An 11,760-nucleotide genomic window follows, 5' to 3' on the forward strand; every position below is an offset into this window, starting at 1 on the left:
TGTCACGTCTATGAATCCATTCAGTCTGGAGGGGGAAAATAAGTCAGTGAATCCCGCAAAGCTCCACTTTGAGTTGGAAATGTGTCGTAGGAGCCGCGTGATGAGAGGCCCCACGGTGGCGGATGACCTAGTTCGTTCAATGGGAACCACTGAAATGGAACATCTACCCAGAAAGTGTTATTTTACTTAAGTTAATTACATGTGTCGTCATAGTTTGTGTGACACTTCAATGTAAAAAAGAAAACTCAGCGTTCGTATTGGTAACAGCAATAAATTTAAGAATGTCACCTAAACCTCTCCCAATATTAAATACAGCAGTACCTCGACCCATGAATTTAATTCATTCCGTGACCACGGTCGAAAAGCAAATCCCTTGTATCTCAAACCTTCCGCATTGAAATGAGTAGAAATGCCATTAATCTGTTTCAGCCCCCCAAAAACACCAACACAAAACATGTTTTTTCATAGGTAAAATATAATGCTACAGTATTGGAATATATAAAAACATACAGTAACTTAAATAGAATGTAAATAATTAAACAGTTTTTGCATCATGATTTCATTCTTTAATTCAATGGACATTGTGCTGCTCCTTCTGGTGTGCATTGTGCTGTATAAAACATAGGCTTACGCAAAGAAGTGGGTCACATCGAACACCAGTAAACCAGTTTTTCACAGAGAATAAAAATATATGCCTGTGAGTATTGTGTTATTTTTAAATTTGTGTTTATCTATTAAGTTAAAGTTTATGACTACTGCAACATTCATGCTAGCTTTGTTAGCCCGTCCAATTTGTTTTGCATTGTGTGTTAGCATAAAAAATTATGAAATCAAATGGTGAAAATTTCATCAAAAAAAGGGGCTTCAGACTGTTCAGAATCAGAATCATCTTTATTTGCCAAGTATGTCCAAAACACACAAGGAATTTGTCTCCGGTAGTTGGAGCCGCTCTAGTACAACAGACAGTCAATTTACAGAACACTTTGGAGACATAAAGACATTGACAAAAAACAATTGTGCAAAAAGATGCAGAGTCCTCTAGCACTTAGACCAGTTTGAATGACTAATATTGCAATAGACCGGTGCAATGACCATTGTGCAAGGGGCGCTGAGACTTCAAGGAGTGTATGTGGTTTAAAGTGACGAGTAGTGCGATAATCTGGGACAATGTTGGTTGTGCAAATGTTACAAATACTCCTCAATCAGTGTGCAAATGGAGCAGATGCTACTCTGGCATGAGTGGCCAGTATATGCAAATAGTGCAGCATGGCGAGACAACTACAGTGAGTGCACGAGTAATACATAATTGGCCCCACAGAAATGTGACAACGAACTCAAGTCAAAAAATTGCCAGCTTGTTGTAATGGAATTATAGGTTAGCTGTTTAAGAAGTTGATTGCAAGAGGGAAGAAGCTGTTGGAATGTCTACTAGTTCTAGTTTGCATTGATCGGTAGCGCCTACCTGAGGGAAGGAGCTGGAAGAGCTGGTGACCTGGGTGCGGAGGGTCCGAGAGGATTTTGCACACCCTTGTCTTAGTTCTGGCAGCGTGCAAGTCCTCAATGGTGGGTAGGGGGGTACCGACAATCCTTTCAGCAGTTTTGATTGTCCGTTGCAGTCGGAGTTTGTCCTTTTTTGTAGCAGCACCGAACCAGACTGTGATGGAAGAACACAGGACTGATTCGATGACCGCTGTGTAGAACTGTTTCAGCAGCTCCGGTGGCAGGCCGTGCTTTCTCAGAAGCCGCAGGTAGTACATCCTCTGCTGGGCCTTTTTGAGGACGGAGTTGATGTTAGTCGCCCACTTCAGGTCCTGAGAGATTGTAATTCCCAGGAACTTGAAGGTCTCGACGGTTGACACAAGGCGGCTGGACAACGTGAGGGGCAGCTGTGGCGAAGGATGCCTCCTGAAGTCCACGATCATCTCTACAGTCTTGAGCGTGTTCAGCTCCAGGTTGTGTCGGCCGCACCACAGCTCCAGCCGCTCCGCTTCCTGTCGATATGCAGACTCGTCACCGTCCTTGATGAGGCCGATGACAGTGGTGTCATCTGTAAACTTCAGGAGTTTGACAGTCGGGTTCGCTGAGGTGCAGTCGTTCGTGTAGAGAGAGAAGAGCAGCGGAGAGAGGACACAACCTTGGGGCGCCCCAGTGCTGATGCTGCGTGTGGATGAGATGGTCTCCCCCAGCCTCACCTGCTGTGTCCTGCCCGTCAGAAAGCTGTAAATCCACTGGCAGATGGCAGGTGAGACGCTGAGCTGGCGAAGCTTGGATGAAAGGAGTTCAGGGATGATAGTGTTGAACGCTGAGCTGAAGTCCACGAACAGGATCCTCGCGTAGGTCCCTGCACTGTCGAGGTGTTCTAGGATGAAGTGCAGTCCCATGTTGACTGCATCATCCGCAGACCTGTTCGCTTGGTAGGCAAACTGCAGGGGGTCCAGCAGGGGACCTGTGACACTCTTGAGGTGGTCCAGCATGAGACGTTCAAAGGACTTCATGACCACAGATGTCAAAGCGACAGGCCTGTAGTCATTCAGACCCGAGATTGCAGGTTTCTTGGGGACTGGAATGATGGTGGAGCGTTTGAAACAGGATGGAACTTCGCACAATGCCACTTACAGTTGAGGTTTACTGTCAAACTAAACATAAAGAGATTTACACATTGTATATTTAAAACAACCAAACAATGTTGCCTTAAAGGTGCCATATTTTACCAAACCAACTTTTTCAGGTATTTGGGATGTAATATTGGCTCCATGGTGCCTCAGTAAAGATGTGAAATATGAATTAAAATCGTCCAATTATTCCTGAGTTCCAGATGTTTTCATGCTGCGATGCCTGAAATCAGGTCATTCGGATTTCTCGGGGTTATCAACATCACTAGCGAAGATCTCCATCTACCTCTCTGCTCCTGAGCCAGTGCTGTCAACATAACAAACGTGTGCTCTCACAAGTGGGTCTTCCACACGAAGGCAACCAATCACAGTAAAGGAGGCGGTCCATCCATCCATTATCCACCACTTATCCGAGGTCGGGTTGCGGGGGCAGTAGCTTTTGTAGGGACGCCCAGACTTCCCTCTCCCCAGCCACTTCATCCAGCTCTTCTGGGGGGATCCCGAGGCGTTCCCAGGCCAGTCGAAGGACGTAGTCTCTCCAGCGTGTCCTGGGTCATCCTCTGGGTCTCCTCCCGGTGGGACGTGCCCGGAACATGAGCAAAGTTTTGTCGGAGGTGGGAGTTGAAACTCCTTCTGACAGGGGATTCTGCCAGACGTTCCCAGCAGACCCTCACAATACGTTTGGGCCTGCCACGTCGGACCAGCATCTTCCCCCACCATCGGCGCCAACTTACCGCCAGGTGGTGATCAGTTGACAGCTGCGCCTCTCTCTTCACCCGAGTGTCCAAGACATGCGGCCACAAGTCCGATGACACGACCACAAAGTCGATCATCAAACTGCGATCTAGGGTGTTCTGGTGCCAAGTGCACGTGTGGACACCCTTGTGCTTGAACATGGTGTTCGTTATGGACAATCCGTGATGAGCACAGAAGTCCAATAACAGAACACCGTTCGGGTTCTGATCGGGGGGGCCGTTCCTCCCAATCACGCCCTTCCAGGTCTCACTGTCATTGCCCACGTGAGCATTGAAGTCCCCCAACAGAATGATGGAGTCCCCAGCGGGAGCGCTCTCCAGAACCCCCTCCAAGGCCTCCAAAAAGGATGGGTACTCTGAACTGCTGCTTGGTGCATAGGCACAAACAACAGTCAGGATCCGTCCCCCCACCTGAAGGCGGAGGGAGGCTACCCTCTCGTCCACCGGGTTGAACCCCAACGTACAGGCGCCGAGCTGGGGGACAATAAGTGTACCCACACCTGCTCGGCGCCTCTCACCGGGGGCAGAGTGGAAGAGAGTCCAACCCCTCTTGAGAGGATTGGTACCAGAGCCCAAGCTGTGTGTGGAGGCGAGTCTGACTATATCTAGTCGGATCTTCTCGACCTCAAACACCAGCTCAGGCTCCTTCCCTGCCAGGGAGGTGACATTCCACCCTAGAACCAGCTTCTGTAGCCGGGGATCGGATCGCCAAGGTCCCTGCCTGTGGCCACCGCCCAGCTCGCACTGCACCCCTATGGCCCCTCCCACAGGTGGTGAGCCCATGGGAAGGGGGACCCACGTTACCCTTTTGGGCTGTGCTGTACAATGGAAAATTTAATTTACGTGCTAATGGTTAGCAACTATAGTCGCGGTCTTAGAACGGTTATTTGAAAATAAACAGTGGACATGTAGACAGATAATATATCAATACTCACAGGCATATATTCTTTATCCTCTATGACAAATTACTAATTACAGAATCTTACCAATCACTTACAGTAGTAGTAGAAGAAGTACTTTTCTGCATTTGTGTCTGCATGACTGCCTTAGACTGCCCCCCAGTGGCCAAGACAGGCAACCAGAAGCAGCAGCACAATGAAATGAATTGCAGCATTAAATCATTATGCACAAAATTTTTAATTCTTTACATTCTATTTAAGTATCTTATGACGCTATGTTTTTATAAAGCACAATATTATAGTGTGCTATTTTTCCTTATTCAATTTTCATTCATTTCAGTGGAGGAAGATGATTTGAGATACATGTGTTTTGAGTTACGATGTGTGTGACATCATTTTAGACAGGTTAATCCTAATAAACGCTCAAAACAATGCATCTCACTTTCATGTTTGGCCAATCAAAAGAATAAAGTGTATGTGGCAAGCAGGAAGTGTCACAGTAAGTACAAGCTCGGGCTTTACTTGATGTGCAACAGTGGGCCTTTTTGTTTCATTACACACGAATCCTAAAGCCCTTTTTCCTGTTGTTGCTCTCTCGCAGTAGGGGATTATGCGGCAAAGGGGGCATTCTGGCTGGCCGCAGGTGGATTAAAGTCCTCCCAGAAATAGTGATCTTGTGATGTAGACTTTGATATGACTATAATTGGACACAATTGTGTTTGGAATATAGGAATTCTAAACATTAGAGCTAAGTCTGGCTTCTCCTTGATTCATGGTTCTGTGTAAATGCTGCGACTTGGTTCTATTTGTTTATACTGCACATGCATTGCATTGTCTTTGATACAGTTGTATCCTCTCCATTCACAAGAGAGGACACATTTTAACTACCAGTCATAAGCATACATACAGTGGAAAGCAATCCGTTCTGTGGTGCTGGTTGATTTCCAAATTGCTATAATTTCAAAACATTGAAAATAACTGAAAGTGTATTACAGTGTTCCAGTGACATAACAACTTTAATTCAGCGTTGGGCAAGCTTTTGTGCTCAAAGGCCACATTAGATTTTTCAAATAAACAAAGGGGCTAGAACATGAGATGAGTTTAAAATGTTTCTGTAAATTTATGATTAAAAAAAATATTTGATAATATATGTAATTTATTTTGTTTTTTATTTTATTATTTACAATCATTAATTATAATTAACCAATTGCATATTTATTTATGTATATGTATTTGATTATTTGAAATAGATTTACCAATTATTAAATTATTTAAATAAATAAAAAAGTGCATGTAAAACAGTTTTTAAGGATAAACACTAAAACAAAAATAATAAAATACTTAATTTATTTATATTCTTAATTATTATTTATAATAAGTAAGCATATTCAACACATTTATGAACAGTATATGTAAAATTATTAATTTACTAATTATTGTATTTTATTATTTCAAGCAATTAACAAATTGTTTAATGAGATAAATGTTGTTGTTTTTAAACAAGAAATGAAAACTGTAAATGCTTTGTGGGCCTGAATAAGGAACAGAGAAGGCCAGATGTGGCTTTTCCCACTGCTTCTTTTTAAATCAACATTCATAACCGAACAAACAAGAGACTGATCATCGTTACGTGGCGTGCATTAAGGATGATTTTTCTTTCTCTCACGTTAGTCTCGGCACTGTGACAATTCTTCGTACATCATTCACAGTAACCTTCGGTAATTTCAACAGACAGCGAGTGAAGTTTGATGAGCTTCACTCTGCCAATGTCCGTCGCTCAAGACAAGAAGTTCACATGCCGCTGAACACTGAATGCGGAAGTGCTGCGTGCATGGAGCGTAACCTCAGAGTCCGTAGCCCATGAGGCTCTGTGAGCAAATTCAGTGTTCTATTCAGTGGAATTTCCTGTCCTGTTAGGAAAACTCGGCATTCAGTGCACACGAGTGTCAGTGTTAGCAGCAGGCGATCGATAAGACCGATAGCATGGAACGACACAGAAAGGTTGCAGGCCGCACGGAACCCCAGCTTGGAGCGGTCCTACATACAGGCTTCCACTTGTCGTTGGAGAGTTTGAGAAGAATAAAAATCTGCCCGAGTGCAAAAGGAAAACCACTTAGTATCCAAGTAGAACCAAAAGGTCCACTTTTCGAGTGCCGTGGCTCCGTACGCAATGAAAAACAGCACTGGCTGGCAACTGAGTGAGTGCACATGTGAGTGCACATGAGTGAGTATTGTTTACAATGGGAGAAATCAAATATACAGTATTATGTATGAGTAAAGTCAATTACGTATAAATATAAAAATATTAGACCCACAGACGATGATGGCTGCTCTCTCAGTTTTCTTTGGACTTTTTGAAAATGTTGATTTAACTCCAAGTTGTAGCCCTTCTGCGGCATTCAACATCAGACGTTCCTCTCTATTCCTTATTCAGCTTGTGCTTTGATGCATTTACTAAAAACGTCTTCTATCTTGAAAGTCCCAGTAATGATACTGGGCCAACCTTCCCGGTCAATTAGGACGGTGACCTGCAACACAAAGCAGCTTTGATGTGCTGGCCTTGTCCTGAGAAATGAAAGTGGACACGCCTGATGGCCACAGCGGTCCAAGGCAGAGATTAGGTCGTGTTTGGTTAGCGGTTCCAGCGCTCTGCAAAGATGTCGGTGTTTGTAGAGACACCTATTGGGGGGTTAGCTTGATAAAGTGGAAATAAATCGAAAGAGCAGCGAGGCCGGGCAAGGACAAAAGGGGCGTTGCTCAAATGACCGTATAGAGAGTGAGAACATTTCTATATAGGAATCTTTTGGATGTCAATTTAGCTTATCCTGAAAGTCAACTACGGTAAATTAGTCTCGTAGACGCTGCAAAACAAAAAAAGAAAAAGCAGTGTTGGGGAAAAAAGCTTCACCACCAAATGAATTCACATTCTCAACATGTGGGTGTGCACATTTGTGACTCATGCACTGACACACATACCGTTGTCACAACTAGCCTCACTTTCTCTTTTTATTGCGCCATCAAGTTGTGCCTAATCATCTTGTTGCCTTCAATTCAAATATTCACAAGTGAAACTGTAGCTTTAATTGATTTTGACCACCATGCTAACCCACAATACATGTCCCTTGTAATAAATTGACTGCAGATGATTACAGGACTGTGAAGCAGTCATTTACATTTGAAAAAATGGTTAAATACCAGGCTGGACAGTGTACGAATGTGTATGTCTGTCTATGGATTTTGTCCTACAGTAATACATCAAAATTGTTCCACGAGCATTTACTGATACTGTTTTTCTTATGCAAGGCTAGGTTAGACCTCAATGATCAGACAAATGGAAATGTGAATTTCTGCAATTGTGTGAAAAATGGGTAAATTTTTAAGGTGTCATTAAGAGCCATTATAGTGCTTGTCCTCATTAGGGTCACCAGTGAGCTGGTGCCTATCCCAGCTGACTTTGGGGGTGAGAGACAAGCTTCTCCCTCGACTGGTTGCTAGCCAATCGCATAGCACTTATAGAATCAAAAAATCATTTACACTCACCTTCAAACCTATGGAGAATTTAGAGTCGTCAGTGAACCTAACATGCATGTTTTTGGAATGTGGGAGGAAACCGGAGTGTTGTAGAACTTTGTCTTTGTCGGTGTGCGATGAGGAAATAAGTATCTCAATTAAGACAAACACTTGTAAGAACATTTATTACTTCAATATGGAGAGAGAAACAGAAAAAGAATGCACGGTCGACAAAGTATCTTCCTTTCCTCTCTTTGCTCTTTGACTCAAAAGCATGGCAGTAACATTATCATAGCTTCCGCCCCCCTAAATTCAAAATACCGAAACCATGGATTCTACTGCAAACCCTAACAAGCAAGGCATTCACAAAGAGCCTTGCTATCTTGAAGTTTTGACGAACATCTTCAGACAACGTTATGACCTCACCTGCAAGACCCGGGAGAGTTTGCTCTTATCAGTTTCGAAGAATAGATGTTTAAAGATTCCATACATAATTCTTGGATTACATGATTGCCATTGAATTGTGTCAGATGACAAATTGCAGGAAGCGATGGATTTTGCAGATGCTGAATGGGTCTGCCCCCACATCATCTGTTATCTTAACACGTTATTAATCATTTTAAAGTGTCAAAAATAGCTTGAGAACAAAACTATTAATGCTCTTGAACACTCCACTGTCTGAGAAATGATGCTAAACTCCACCGCCTCCCTCACTCTGCGGAGATTTATGGCATAATTGTCGCCTCAAGATTAAGAATCTGGATGTTTTTTTTTAGACAACAATGAATGAAAATAGGTTAGATACATTTGAGTAAGCCTGTTTTTTTTTTTTTTTTTTTCAATGGATCGCTGCAATGGTTCGGGTGCACTGAGCTGTGTCAGCCACAGAGCTGTGTGCAATTGGACTTTGTAGTAGAAGTGAAAGAATTAAGCAATTAGTCAACAACTAATATATTGTCAAATTAAACAAAAATTATTTTGATACGCTTAACTGTTTAGAGACAATGTTCAACTTTAAATTGTCCAAATCGTCATCATTTCAGCCTCTCAACCGTAAATAATCTCAGATTTCTGTCGTCCTCCATGAAAGAAGACAGATTATCTTGGTGTTTGATCAATATAAGACATGTGGAAACATCTGCTTCTACTTTGGAAAACAACGATCAAAATTTTCTGACATATTACCAAACCAGACCAAACCAAACCAGGAACTGAATCATAATAAATGTGTTTGTTTATTTTCTGTACTGTCAATTTGAAATAATGTTGTTTTTTAATAAAGTGTTGTAAATTTAATTGGTCATCCAAAGAATTCCATACCGGATCGGTCGTGGCCCGGGTTAACAACGTCCGCCACCGGCGCCGTCAACCTGCGGGGCGCCGGTGGAAATTCAGTTATTGTGGATCGAAGACGAAGAGGTGGAAAGTGGGTTCTTCAGCAGAAAGAGAACAGGAAAGCACAGAGCCGAGAACTGAATGTGGGGACTTTGAATGTTGGGACTATGACAGGAAAATCTGGGGAGTTGGTTGACATGATGATTAGGAGAAAGGTTGATATATTGTGTGTCCAGGAGACCAGGTGGCAAGGCAGTTAGGCTAGAGGTTTAGGGGCAGGGTTTAAATTATTTTACCATGGTGTAGATGGGAAGAGAAATGGAGTCGGGGTTATTTTAAAAGAAGAGTTGGCTAAGAATTTCTTGGAGGTGAAAAGAGTATCAGATCGAGTGATGAGGCTGAAACTTGAAATTGAGGGTGTTATGTATAATGTGATTAGTGGCTATGCCCCACAGGTAGGATGTGACCTAGAGGTGAAAGAGAAATTCTGGAAGGAACTAGACGAAGTAGTTCTGAGCATCCCAGACAGACAGAAAGTCGTGATTGGTGCAGATTGTAAGGGACATGTTGGTGAAAGAAACAGTGGTGATGAAGAAGTGATGGGTAAGTACGGCATCCAGGAAAGGAACTTGGAGGGACAGATGGTGGTAGACTTCGCAAAACGGATGCAAATGGCTGTAGTGAACACTTTTTTCCAGAAGAGGCAGGAACACAGGGTGACCTACAAGAGCGGAGGTAGACGCATGCAGGTGGATTACATCTTGTGCAGACGATGTAATCTGAAGGAGGTTACCAACTGCAAGGTGGTGGTAGAGGAGAGTGTTGCTAGACAGCATAGGATGGTGGTGTGTAAAATGACTCTGGTGGTGGGGAGAAAGATTAGGAAAACAAAGGCAGAGCAGAGAACCATGTGATGGAAGCTGAGACAGGACGAGTGTTGTGCAGCTTTTCGGGAAGATGTGAGACAGGCTCTTGGTGGACAGGAGGAGCTTCCAGAAGACTGGACCACTACAGCCAAGGTGATCAGAGAGGCAGGGAGGAGAGTACTTGGTGTATCTTCTGGCAGGAAAGGAGAGAAGGAGACTTGTTGGTAGAACCTCACAGTACAGGAAATCATACAAGGAAAAAGGTTAGCTAAGAAGAAGTGGGACACTGAGAGGACTGAGGAGAGGCGATAGGAATACATTGAGATGCGACATAGGGCAAAGGTAGAGGTGGCAAAGGCCAAACAAGAGGCATATGATGACATGTATGCCAGGTTGGACACTAAAGAAGGAGAAAAGGATCTATACAGGTTGGCCAGGCAGAGGGATAGAGATGGGAAGGATGTGCAGCAGGTTAGGGTGATTAAGGAGATGGAAATATGTTGACTGGTGCCAGTAGTGTGCTAGATAGATGGAAAGAATCCTTCGAGGAGTTGATGAATGAGGAAAATGAGAGAGAAGGGAGAGAAGAAGAGGCAAGTGTGGTGGACCAGGAAGTGGCAATGATTAGTAAGGGGGAAGTTAGAAAGGCATTAAAGAGGATGAAAAATGGAAAGCCAGTTGGTCCAGATGACATTCCTGTGGAGGTATGGAAGCATCTAGGAGAGGTGGCTGTGGAGTTTTTGACCAGCTTGTTCAATAGAATTCTAGCGGGTGAGAAGATGCCTGAGGAATGGAGGAAAAGTGTGCTGGTGCCCATTTTTAAGAACAAGGGTGATGTGCAGAGCTGTGGGAACTATAGAGGAATAAAGTTGATGAGCCACAGAATGAAGTTATGGGAAAGAGTAGTGGAGGCTAGACTCTGGACAGAAGTGAGTATTTGCGAGCAACAGTTCCATGCCTAGAAAGTGTACCACAGGTGCATTATTTGCCTTAAGGATGTTGATTGAAAAGTACAGAGAAGGTCAGAAGGAGCTACATTGTGTCTTTGTGGATCTAGAGATAGCCTATGACAGAGTACTCATAGAGGAACTGTGGTACTGCATGCGGAAGTCTGGAGTGGCAGAGAAGTATGTTAGAATAATACAGGACATGTACGAGGGCAGCAGAACAATGGTGAGGTGTGCTATAGGTGTGACAGACGAATTTAAGGTGGAGGTGGGACTGCATCAGGGATCAGCCCTGAGCCCCTTCCTGTTTGCAGTGGTGATGGATAGACTGACAGATGAGGTTAGACTGGAATCCCCGTGGACCATGATGTTTGCAGATGACATTGTGATCTGCAGTGAAAGCAGGAAGTAGGTGGACGAACAGTTAGAAAGATGGAGGAATGCACTGGAAAGCAGAGGAATGAAGATTCGCCGAAGTAAGACATAATATATGTGCATGAATGAGGGGAGTGGTGGGGAAAGAGTGAGGCTACAGGGAGAAGAGATAGCAAAGGTGGAGGACTTTAAATACTTGCGGTCAACAGTCCAGAGGAATGGTGAGTGTGGTCAGGAAGTGAAGAAAGGAGTCCAAGCAGGTTGGAACGGGTGGAGGAAGGTGTCAGGTGTGTTATGTGACAGAAGAGTCTCTGCTCGGATGAAGGGCAAAGTTTATAAAACAGTAGTGAGGCCAACCGTGATGTAAAGATTAGAGACAGTGGCACTGAAGAGACAACAGGAAGCAGAGCTGGAGGTGGCGGAAATGAAGATGTTGAGGTTCTCTCTCGGAGTGACCAGGT

This window comes from Phyllopteryx taeniolatus, chromosome 17 (genome assembly GCF_024500385.1).
Source record: "Phyllopteryx taeniolatus isolate TA_2022b chromosome 17, UOR_Ptae_1.2, whole genome shotgun sequence".
In the NCBI taxonomy this organism is placed as follows: Eukaryota; Metazoa; Chordata; class Actinopteri; order Syngnathiformes; family Syngnathidae; genus Phyllopteryx; species Phyllopteryx taeniolatus.